The following is a 12,423-nucleotide window of genomic DNA, read 5'->3' as shown; positions in this document are numbered from 1 at the left end:
GTACCTGGCGATCGAACAATGCGTGACATTCGATGCAGTCGTGACAGAGCTGAAGCGTATTTACATTAAGAAACGAAGCGCGGTTTATTCCCGGCATCTGCTGGCAATACGAAAACAACAGCCCACGGAGACTTTAGATCACTTCGCACAAGAGCTCCGACGTCTGCTGACCGAGAGTGCACCGGAGGTGCATACACATGAACAAGTTTATGATGAGCTTGTATGCGATTCTTACGTCGCGGGACTCAGATCCCCAGTAGTCAGACAGAGACTTCTTGAAGAAGCCGACTTGACGCTCGCTGAAGCACTATGGCTGGTTCACGTCTATACCCAAGCACGGGAACAATCCGACGCGTATGAACACCCATTCGTCACTGCGGGGACATCTCGACAAGTTTGACCGGAGAGAGCGACCGCCGAAGACGCGGTTTCAGCCACGGCATCTCTGCCGGAATCGGAGACCCCGGCCACTCCCGAGGAGGATTTTGAACCGGGCTTGACGGCAGCTGAAGCTGCCGGACCCAAGCCTGGACATAACGCTACGTGCTATTTCTGCGGGAACCGAAAACATCTCAGGTCTGTTTGCCTGGCTCGAGATGCGACATGTCATTTGTGCACAAAGACAGGGCATTTTGCAAAGGTTTGCCAATCGACGACGCGGGGCAAGCGAACCCGCTCGACGATGAATGTGCTTATCGCCGAGCCAGCCGGCCGACCGAAGCGCAGGGCGCCTCGCCCGACATTGATGAGGATCGCACCTTCCTGAGGGCCCCTGACTGCGCGCTCAACCTTGGTGAGATTCGTCACACCGACTAATCAAGTGGCGCAAACACGACAGAATACGATCCGACCGTCCTTGGCCGGCATCTTCCGCGCCCCTGCCAACTTTCCGGATCGGCCACCCGAACGGCTAATGTTGGCTTCGAAACTCCGCGCGTGACATGAGCGCCATCCGGAGGCTGCTCGTATGAACTACAAGCTACTGCTACGGCACAGAAAACTTTAGCTGGCTTTGAAACTCCGTGCGTGAGCACCTCGCCTAGACGACTCGATAACTGCAGTTCCACCTGGCCTGGCACGAGATATAATTCCACTTATGATCGAGGGAATTTTTGCTCATGCTTTGATCGATACAGGTTCCACAGATAGTTATGTTGATTATCGACTGGTGCAAAAAAATGGATGGCCGATTCTTGGGACAAGACGTCGGATCTTTATGGCCTCTCAGTGGCTTAGGCTCAGCACAAAAGGGGAATGTCGATTGAAGCTTGTGATTAAGGGACGAATGTTTCCGGATGTGCATCTCATGGTCGTACCAGCATTATGTGCAGACGTTTTGCTAGGACATGATTTTCTCAAGCGACATGGACGGTTGGAAATGGAATTTGGTGGCACTGATACGCTAGCTGTGTGCGCTCTTGCCCAGATGGAAATTGAGCCGCTGTCGCTGTTCCCCAATATGACCACGGACTGTACACCTGTAGCGGTTAAATCGCGATGCTACTCACGAGCTGACGCGCAATTCATTGTGGAAGAAACGGCCCAGCTATAAAAGGAAGGTATCATAGAGCCTAGTCGGTCGCCATGGCTTGCCCAAGTTCTGGTGGTACGAAGGGAAGCGCATCGCAAACGCATGGTAATCGACTATTTGCAGACGATTAATCGATTTACACAGCTGGACGCCTACCCCCTTCCAGGAATGGACTCCCTGGTTCGACAGGTGGCCCAGTCCTCGGTCTATAGCACTCTCGATCTGCGTAGTGCGTATCATCAAATCCCCATCTCCGAGGCCGACCGTATCTATACCGCGTTTGAATCGGGTCAAAGGTTATACCAGTTCACTCTGCTACCTTTTGGGGTCACGAACGGGGTCGCGTGTTTTCAGAGGGCTATGGACGACCTCATCACTAAGGAGAACTTGACCGACATCTTTGTATATTTGGACAATCTCACGGTTTGCGGGCATGACCAGGAACATCATGATGCTAATCTGAAGTGCTTCCTTGAGGTCGCGCAGAGGTATTGCTTAACTATGAATGAGGCTAAATGTCGTTACTCCGCTCGCACGACAGATCTTCTGGGGTACACCGTGACCCACGGCTCTGTTGCTCCGGATAAGGGGCGTCTGCGACCCTTGCTCGACATGGCCCCGCCCTGCGATCGTGCTTCGCTGAAGCGTGCTCTCGGGCTGTTCGCCCATTATTCTAAGTGGGTACAAAATTTCTCCACGAAACTCCACCCACTTGTGGACTGCGAAGCGTTCCCCATGAGCCTTGATGCCAAGGCTGCTTTCCATGGCCTTAAGTCTGATATCGCTGGCGCCGCTGTGGCGACGATTGACGAGAACAAATCTTTCGTTTTGGAAAGTGATGCATCGGATCATGCGATAGCAGCGACTCTCTCCCAGGGGGGGCGCCCTGTGGCTTTCTTTTCGTGAACTCTCACCTCCGCTGAGCGGAGACATTCGTCTGTCGAAAAGGAAGCGTACGCGATCGTCGAGTCGATTCGGCGTTGGCGTCCCTATTTGCTCGGACGATGCTTCCAAATTATCACGGACCAACAGAGCGTTGCGTTTATGTATGACACCCTGCATGCTCAACGCATTAAGAATGAGAAAATCACTCGCTGGCGCATCGAACTCGCCGATTTCTGCTACACCATCAAATATCGCCCTGGGAGGGATAACCTGGTTCCCGACGCCTTATCGCGGCCGGCAACGTGTGCAGGCCTCATATCTTTGGAGGATCTGGGTGCTTTGCACGACACTCTGTGCCACCCTGGGGTGACGCGTTTCGCTCATTTTGTGCGTTGTCGTAATCTGCCGTTCTCGGTTGAAGACATTCGCCTGGTCTGTCGTAACTGTACTGTATGTGCTGAACTCAAACCGCGTTTTTACAACCCTCCTATGGGGACACTGGTCAGAGCAACTAGGCCGTGGGAGAGATTGGCGATGGACTTCAAAGGGCCGCTGCCGGCGTCACCGGCATCGAGTGACTCTCGTTACCTGCTCACTATCGTTGATGAGTTCTCGAGATTCCCTTTCGCTTTCACGTGCGCAGTTATGACGGCCACCACGGTTATATGGTGTCTGCAGAACTTGTTTTCTATGTTTGGGAATCCGGCCTACGTGCATACCGATCGAGGTGCGGTGTTCCTGTCCCAGGAGGTGAGGAGCTTCTTACTTCAGCATAATGTCGCTTCTAGCTATACCACCCCGTATAGGCCACAGGTGAATGGGCAGGTCGAACGCTTCAATGGGATTATATGGAGAGCCGTCACGCTAAGCCTTAGGTCCCTCGGCCGAGGCCTAGATAAATGGGCCTGGTCGTTACCTGCGGCGCTGAACTCAATCAGGACTTTACTATGTACGGCCACCAACCAGACTCCTCACGAACGGATGTTTCATCACCCGAAAAGCTCGGGTAGTATCCGACCTTTACCTAGTTGGCTTGCTGAGCCGGGGCAGGCCTACCTCAAACATGCGGTTCGCACGAGCAAGTATGATCCACTAGTGGATAAGGTGCAGGTACTCCAAGCTAATCCCGAGCATGCTCGCGTGTTGATGGCTGATGGACGCGAGTCCACTGTCTCCGTACACTACCTGGTCCCTTGCGGGGACATCGACGAACCAATTTACGAGTCTATGGACTCTCCCGTGGCTCTGCCTATGGAGCATCTGCCGTCCATCTCGCCGCCAATTACACCCCTGCCTGTAGGCACCATGGTGCCACCTTCGTCACCTGACTCAGGCGGCTACTCCGACGCGGGGGACACCGGACTTGGGGATGTAGTACCCGGTAGTTTCCGGACCCGTGCTGGCAGGGAAATTCGTCGCCCCGATCGCTACGGATGGACCGACTGACATGTACTGACATCGCTGCTCTACTAATGCTGCTGCATGCTTGATTCCTGCCTAGCGGACATGTAGTTCTAACGGCGGGGAGAATGTAATGAAAATGTATCTAAGTTGAACCCAGGTGTGATGCTCTCTCTAACCACTGAGAGGCGTCTAAAAGAACTCGGACGACTATCGCTCCGAGACACTCCTGTGACATTTAATCCATGACATGTAGACTCGAATGGTGCGTATACATAGATTAATCTAGGCTTGCTTGCATTGATTGATATTACTGATTTATTATCCATGATTCCATGATCCTGATATATTGCATGACTGTATTCTTACAGGATGTTGCCAGAGATCAAATTGTCATTAAACCTACTACCAGGTCAAAGTTGTGGAACTCACTTTCATTACAGGTTGCACCCACACACCAAATTCGAATGCGGTCTTTCGCTTACGCACGCACGCATGCCCGCATGCACGCCCGCACACACGCACGCACGCACGGACGGACGGACGGGAAAACCATAGTCCCCCTTTCACTCCGCGGTGCGACTGGGGCCAAAAATTATAATAGCCGGATCTAAATGCAGATCTTCACCAAAATATAATCATTTCACTCTTGTCACATACGCTGCTTTGTCATCTCTGCCAAATTTCGTCCGAATCTGTCAACAATTTTTTGAGATCTTTTTTTCACAGACAAACAAGTGTGAAAACATAACCTCCATCCACCTTTGGTGGAGAGGTAATAATTGGTAGTACATTTACCAGAGTGTTACCACATTTACCACACGTGAAAATCCAGAAACCAAAAACGAAGTGTTTTTGCCAAAAAAATTGTTTCGGTTGAGGTTTTGACATCTTGTAAAATTGACTTTAGCTTCCAAGAATCAAGACCCATCGAGGTGTTGGATGCATTAAAATTATACCCACATATTGCCATACATGCCAGATCACAACGAGAATGGCACTCTTCGACATCACGACGTCGAATGATGTGCCTCTGCCCACATTATTACATCATTATAATACTTGTATCAAGTTTGATTTTGATTTTTTATATTCAATATCGAGGCTCGAAGGCTCGAAGAGCTAACATTGATCACAATAAGACAAACTGACACATAAACATATGCTAAAGGGAGCAGGAGACAAGATGGAGAGCAGGGACATCGGGAGATCTGTGGGTGGGGGGGGGGGGGCTTGGGGGGAAGAGGCATGGGAAAGGGGGGGGCGTGGGAGAGGGAAAAGACACATGGACACTGCTAGGACTTCCAGGAAAGAGGTCGGTATTTCAAAATAGTGGATCTGGGCGGAATTAACTGGGATAGAAAAGATCAAGGATTTGGATGAGGGAAGATAAGAGATGGTGGTGGACAGCTGTTTTAAAGACCTGGGGGGAGGAGTGGGATTGAAGAGGAGTGAGGGAGTTTGTTCCAGAGGTGGGAGAAAAGAGGAATGAAAGCGTGAAGGTGAATAGAGAGTCTTCATTTTGGCAGTTTAACCATGAGAAGGTTTGCTGGCAGATCTTGTGTGAACTGTAGGAATATTTGGGGGACAGAGCACAGAGAGAGCTGGGGGAGCAAGGCCGGAGAGGAGTCGGGAGAAGACAGAAAGACCACCAACCTGCCTGCAGTGAGTGAGTGAAAGGCCCTCGGAGTTAGCTTCATCACGGGAGATTTTCAAATCCATTCAGCTATGCCCCTAAAGGGGAGCCCTACATCTGGTAAATAAAATACATTTACTTCTTAATGCATCAAAGTGTGAATCAAAGTGGCGCCCCTTTATATGAACTTTTCTAGAGCATTACTTGGTGCCTCCTGAGAACACATGGGTAGTTCAGCATGCACACGAGATTTTTTTAAATGTCCCTTCGTTTCTATTGTTTGGCATTTTCTACAAGCTATGGAATGCCCCTTATTTTCTATACTTTGCCACATACCATTTATAAAGGGGCATTTTCTATGCCCGTGACATTTTCCCCCAAGTTTACACTGTAACTCACTCAACATTTTTGAGTACCAAGAATACAATTTTGTGCAATGACGATGGCATTGCCCTTTGAGTTGAGTTTTGATTCAAATCATCAACCCGTGTCCACCCAGCTCGTAGATATTTGACAAATACCCCATAATGTCCATGCTTAGTTGTATTTATTGAACTGGAATGAATTTCTGCTAAAGTTTTCAAGTTCCTAACAAATATTTTTGTCTTGAGGAATTGAATCTTTTAATTAGCTTCGGAATTTGCTGAGCATTTTGTCCATATTGAAAACAATGGATGTAAATGATCAAATATTTTTGATTTGCACCAAATTAATAGGATGTTGATCTTCGATTAGGTTGAATTTGATCACATTGACTGTACCTTAATTCATCTGCACTAGGTGGCTGAATAAGCTCCTCAAGCAGTGTTTTAAATGTGATGGAAGTGCCATCTCCAGTTGGTGTTGTTATATTGAGGCTGATCATATTGAAAACTTCTTCAGTATGTCTCTCATTTTGACAAATGTGGCAAGTGTATATCGTTTCTTCCTTGCCTCTAAACAGGTCTTGTGCTTCAGATGTTAATTGTTCAAGGAGAGCAACCATGAAATGATGAACATCTTCTTGCTGTTGCTGCAAAAACTGATTACCAATTATTCGCCGGGGATCTGTGCAGTTATTAAGATTCTGCTGGAAGATCACGTGCAATGCTCTTTCAACAGTGTCATCAGCGAGTCGGAGAAATCTGTCTTGTGCGATATTTCTCACAAATTATTTGCATTGAAACAATGATTGCACACTCACATTTGCATAGCAGCTAACTTGATCAGTATTTAGTAAACAGAGTTGGATCAAGTTCCTGTCTTGTTCCTTGATTTACCCTTGTTTGTTTTTTTGGTCTACATTTGTTCTCTGCATTTCATTCTCTTTAGTATTGTTGCCACAAATTGTTCTTGATCTTACTGAGAATCCTTTTTCCTTCACTGATTGTGGTGAAATATTGCACATTGGCACAGGTTCCATTTTAATAGTTTTCCGTAAGCGATTGTACTCGTCAACAGATTCTTTTGAACAGATCATTATTGACGGGTCAAATTCCATTAGAAACACATTCTGCAAAGGTTTTGCTCGTGATAGTGCAACACAAGCCATTCCATGTTCAAATAGTGTTGCATCAATATCCAAGAATACTTTGTCCAGTGATAATCCTTGTGGCAAGTGTGCTTTTTCAACTCCCACTTCAATTCCGTTGTCAAACTTTACACTGATTATGCCAACTTGGCCAGTGTTATCCTGTGCAATGCTCTGCATAATTCCGCAGGCACCATTTGTTAGGCCGAGTTCAACGTTGACATTTCGAATTATCATTACTCGCACACCAATGCCAACTTTGAGAACTTCTGGAAACTCTGCTGTTTCAGATCGTTTTTTTTGGCTTTTTTGATCGTCGCCCCGGCGACTCAGGTTCACTATGTTTTTTCGTTCAAAATTTTTGGAGATTAGCAAAACTATACATTTTTGGAATATTCAGAGCATGAGGAATCCAAAAATTAATGTTGGCATTTGCATGGACACCTTTTGACCTTTTGAGGAGCACATTGAACGTGTGCGCACACAGAGTAGGGTGCGGTGCCAAGCCACCATGATGTGGCAACGTCTGTTCGACCCACTCAAACATGGCTATTATCAGAATGACCATGGTGAGATACTACCTAAAAGAAGGGTTTTTTAAAGGTTTTTTTTTCTTTGATCCAATATGGCTGCCAAACCAAGTGACCAATGACATTATACATTTACATTCTCTCGTATAATTGTTGCGTAGATGACGCTCAATAACTTTCAAACTGATCAGACTAAGCATTGTACCTGTCGAATTATGACGTCATAATTAAGGCAAAAATGAGGTCATCATTGACAACACTTATTCCCAAATGCGGAGTTCTTTGCAATGAGCCACGTTTCATTTTTTTTCCATGGAGCGGATTTGGAGATAATAGAGGTGCAACGTTTTTCGATTTTTCCAAGATGGCGCCTGTACCACGTGACCAATGACGTCCTAATTATCAATGAAAAATTCTACAGGAGGAAGTACTCCTATGGTGAAAATTTCATGTCCATTGGACTAAGTTGCAGAGAATTTTTTTTCATACTGATCAGATAAAGCGTTGTACTTGTTGAATTATGACATCATAATGAAGGCATCAATGACATCATCATCAATATATCTTATTCTCCATTGGGAGTACTTGACAATGAGCCATGTTTCAATTTTTTCCATTGAGCAGTTTGGGACATATAGTGGTGTAACGTTTTTCCAATATGACGTCCGTACCACGTGACTTACGATGTCATAGTTATGAATAAAACAATTCTACAGGTGAAGGCGCTCCGATGGTAAAATTTCGTGTCAATCGGAACAACAGTTGTCGAGAAAATGTATTTTAAAAATGCAGACACGTACGCACCCGATTGCTTAACCCTGTTTTCGCTTCGTGAGTGCAGGGTGACAAATAAGTGGTTTCGAGCTTTTGAGAGGTGAACCAATTCAGTGACCCAATATGCAAATTCTTAAAATTTCAGGCCAATTAGATGAAAATTTATGATTTAATGCAACCTTGACCTTTTGATCTAAAAAAAAACAAAACAATCGGCTTAAAACTTTTGATTGGTGAACCAATTCAGTGACCTAATATGCAAATTGTTAAAATTTCAGGGCAATTAGATGAAAATTTATGATTTAATGCAACCTTGACCTTTTGATCTAAAAAAAACAAAAACAATCGGCTTAAAACTTTTGATAGGTGAACCAATTCAGTGACGCATTATCCAAATTCTTAAAATTTCAGAGCATAAAAATTGACGATTTTATGTGACACTGACCTTTGACCTTTTGATCGAAAAACAACAACAATCGGCTTCAAGATTTTGATTGGTGAACCAATTCAGTGACTCAAAATGCAGATCCTGAAAATTTCAAGTCAAGTGCATGAAATTTGACGATTTTATTTGACACTGACCTTTGACCTTTGACCAAATTATTATTTTTTCTTCTCCATACTCTCATCATAAAGCTTTGTTGAAAATTTTACGAAATTGACCAAGCTCAAATGGTAAATTAAATTTCCAGGTCAATTGGATGAAAATTTATGATGTTAGGTGATGCTGACCTTTGACCTTTTGACAAAATTATTAATTTATTTTCCCCATAACACACACACACACACACACACGTGATTACAAAACGCTGTCACGTGCGCTCATAACGAATAGTGAACACATCGTGTTAATAACAGTCAACTCGTAAAAGAGCCTTGATTTACATCAAACAATCATTTAGCTAAAAAAAAAAAGCGCAAGTGCCCCCACCGTATGTAACCCATTATCCAGCGATTGGAAAATGCAACTGTTGTGAAATGGCGACCACGCGATGGAGTGGGGGTGCTGCAGCACTCTTTGACCCGATGGAGTGGGGGCACGCTTTGTGCGCAGACACTGTTTACAGAGTGACTTGGGTCACGGGTTCACCAATGTGAGCCAGATTCATGCGGGGGACGAGGAATGCTCAATTGGTTGCTGGGTCCGGGGGCCTGCCATAAAAGCGGGCAAACCGAGCACGCAGAGAAGGGCAATTTGCACGAGCGATTGTGCATCTTGGCAAAGTGGAAAACGGAATTATCAAGAAGTTCCCATTTCGGCAAAGCGAGAGCTTCCCTCTTCGTTTTTGTTGGTAAGAGTATAATTACGAACCTTCGAGGCAATGCAATTGAATGTTCCTGATTTTCGGTTGAATTCCTTGACCACAATCTTGTAATTAAATCAACACAGGTAAAGCAACGCAGGCATCCTTTATATGCGATATGAGACTTGATGGATTGATATAATATTGTGACGATTTTGCGAACTTACATCGAGCGAATTACAAATTATGGAGAAAGATTTCTTCCAAATGAACTTTTTTATTCATAACTAAAGAGATCAAACTAAACACTGTTGTAGTTGAAGGAGGTTACATGTCATGAACACCTGCAAAAACCATGTACAAATTAAAATTCAACTGGTTACAAAAAGATTGTGGGAAATCTTCCCACATGGATGTTGGGGGAGTTGAAGCTTTTACATTTTCCATTGTCAATGATTTGGAACAAATTATCACCAACCCTTCCCATATCCCAGATCGTCATGACCACCCTTCCAATGCCTTGGATTTGTTCTTCACCTCCAATTGGTTCTTCTGACCACAATGTTGTGACCATTACTTTACTTACCACCACTCCTCCTCCTCTGACTGCTCTGACTAAACACCAGTATTGGTATTTCAATAGCTCTGACTGGACACGTTTACTAAACTTATTTTCTGATTTTTCCCTACAAAGCCTCTCCTCGGGTGCTGCCTCTATCTCTGCTGAACATATAGCTGAAGTTATTGGTGCAGGAATGGATGCTTATATCCTCTTCTCTTTCAAGTCTATCTCTCCTACCAACTCTTGGTTCAATAATTCCTGCTCTGCGGCCATTTGTCCAATGGATGCGGCATCTTGGAAATGGAAAAACTCTTCTTCCTCCGACTCGCATTCAGCTCTCATATCTGCCAGAAAAGATTGCAACCTTGTTATTTGTGAAGCAAAGCATTCCTTGAACCAAAATAAATGTGACAACCTCTCATCTTCTTCCACTAATATATCTTTCTGGTCATTAGCTAAAAGTATCTCTGAAGGAGCTGGGGCTCCCACGTCGATCGGAAGAATGGACGCGACAAAAAGCTGGAATTCATCCGAGTTGCTTTAATCAAACCAAACACTCAGGCACTCTGAAAAGCCCGTTTATCGGGCAGCAATATATATACATATTATCCCGGAGCGTTTGCCCAGGAAAGGCGAGAGGGGGCGTGGCCCAGCGTCCTGGCTGCGGCCTGGCAAGTTGAGGGCGAGCCTGCCCGGGCGTCCTGGACGAGCCCGGCATGGTGATCGCTCCGCGTCCTTGATAGGTGCAAGGCGATTGTGAAAACCCAGCAGTAGCCGCTACACACGTCCCCCCAGAATCGACTTGCACCGGCAGGGTCAATTTGAGGGGGGTCCTGATGACCCGGCCGAAGCGACCCCTGGCGGGTCGTGGGAGGGGGTCCGGTGTGGTGGTGGGCGGTCGAGTGGGGGGCACCGTGGACGGGGGGCGGCCTCGCCGCGGCGGAAGGGCCACCCGTGGTGGGTGGTCGACGTCCACGTGCGTCGGCTTGAGGCGGTCCACCGCAATCCGGTCCGACCTGCCGCCGATGTCGATGACGAACGACTTGTCGTCCCGTCGCAGCACCCGGAAGGGCCCGTCGTACGGCGGCCGGAGTGGCCCCCGATGTGCGTCGTGACGCACAAAAACATACTCCGCTGTGCGAAGTGCTGGGGGGACGTAGGACTGGGGGTCACCGTGGTGGGATGTTGGCACGGGGGCAAACCGTCGGGCGGCCTCCTGGAGGTCCGAGCGCTGGTGAGCTGCGGACCAGGGACTGGTAGAGTCGGGCACGAATTCGCCCGGGACGCGTAGCGCCTGGCCATAGACAAGCTCGGCGGTGGATGCCTGGAGGTCCTCCTTGGGGGCCGTGCGGAGGCCCAAAAGGACCCACGGCAGCCGGTCGGCCCAACCGCCGTCTTGAAGGCCGGCCATGAGCGCGGCCTTCATGGAGCGGTGGAATCGCTCGCACAACCCGTTTGCTTGGGGGTGGTAGGCCGTAGTACGGTGGAGCTTGACCCCCAGGTTGCGGGCGACCGTGCCCCACAGCTCGGAGGTGAACTGTGGTCCGCGGTCTGACGAGATGTCCGCCGGTGCGCCGAAGCGGGCGACCCAGGTGGCGATGAAAGCCTGCGCCACGTCGGCGGTGGTGGTGGAGACGAGGGGAACGGCCTCCGGCCACCTGGTGGTCCTGTCCACCATGGTGAGCAGGTGTGTGAACCCCCGTGACGGGGGGAGGGGGCCCACCAGATCCACTTTGACGTGGTCGAAACGTCGTTCGGGCACGGTGAAAGGTGCCAGCGGGGCCTGGGTGTGTCGGCGGACCTTGGCCCGTTGGCAGGCCGTGCAGGTGCTGGTCCAATCGCGGACGTCCCGACGAAGGCCGTGCCAGACGCATTGCGCCGACACCAGCTTCTGGGAAGCTTTCCGGCCCGGGTGGGAAAGGCCGTGGAGGGAGGCGAAGATGCGGCGTTGCCAGGTGACGGGCACGATGGGGCGAGGCTGGCCTTGGGAGACGTCGCAGAGCAGGACAGTGTCCGCGAAGGGGATGTCGGCCAGGCGGAGGCCTGTGTCCGCCGCCCGGAGGGCTTCCACCGTGGTGTCGGTGGTTTGGTCCGCCGCCATAAGCACAAAGTCCACGCACAGGTGGACCGCGTTCGCGCTGGCCCGGGAAAGACAGTCGGCCACGGCGTTTTTTTTGCCGGCGACGTGCCGGATGTCCGTGGTAAACTCCGACACGGCGGAGAGGTGGCGCTGTTGGCGGGCCGACCACGGCTCCGTGACCTTGGCCATGGCGTAAACCAACGGCTTGTGGTCGACGAACGCCGTGAAAGGTCGGCCCTCCAGGAGGTGGCGGAAATGGCGGACGGCCAG

The 12,423-nt window shown here is 48.5% G+C and overlaps 1 protein-coding gene across 3 annotated transcripts in view; it reads left to right on the top strand.

Moving 5' to 3' along the window:
- The first annotated feature begins 9,220 nt into the window (after nt 1–9,220).
- Nucleotides 9,221–12,423, top strand: part of LOC137416443 (cytochrome P450 1A1-like) — a 31,894-nt gene continuing 28,691 nt past the window's right edge. For 2 of the 3 annotated variants that reach the window (XM_078774813.1, XM_078774812.1), the window contains exon 1: nt 9,369–9,559. The gene's annotated coding sequence lies outside the window, so the exon portion shown is untranslated. Of the gene's footprint in view, nt 9,560–12,423 lie in introns of all 3 variants that reach the window. The other variant, XM_078774811.1, reaches the window with a different exon arrangement.

Source organism: Myxine glutinosa, chromosome 3, assembly GCF_964187855.1.
Source record: "Myxine glutinosa chromosome 3, kmMyxGlut1.1, whole genome shotgun sequence".
Lineage (NCBI taxonomy): Eukaryota > Metazoa > Chordata > Myxini > Myxiniformes > Myxinidae > Myxine > Myxine glutinosa.
Note: the sequence above shows the minus strand (reverse complement) of the source record. Positions and strands in the feature narration are given on the sequence as shown.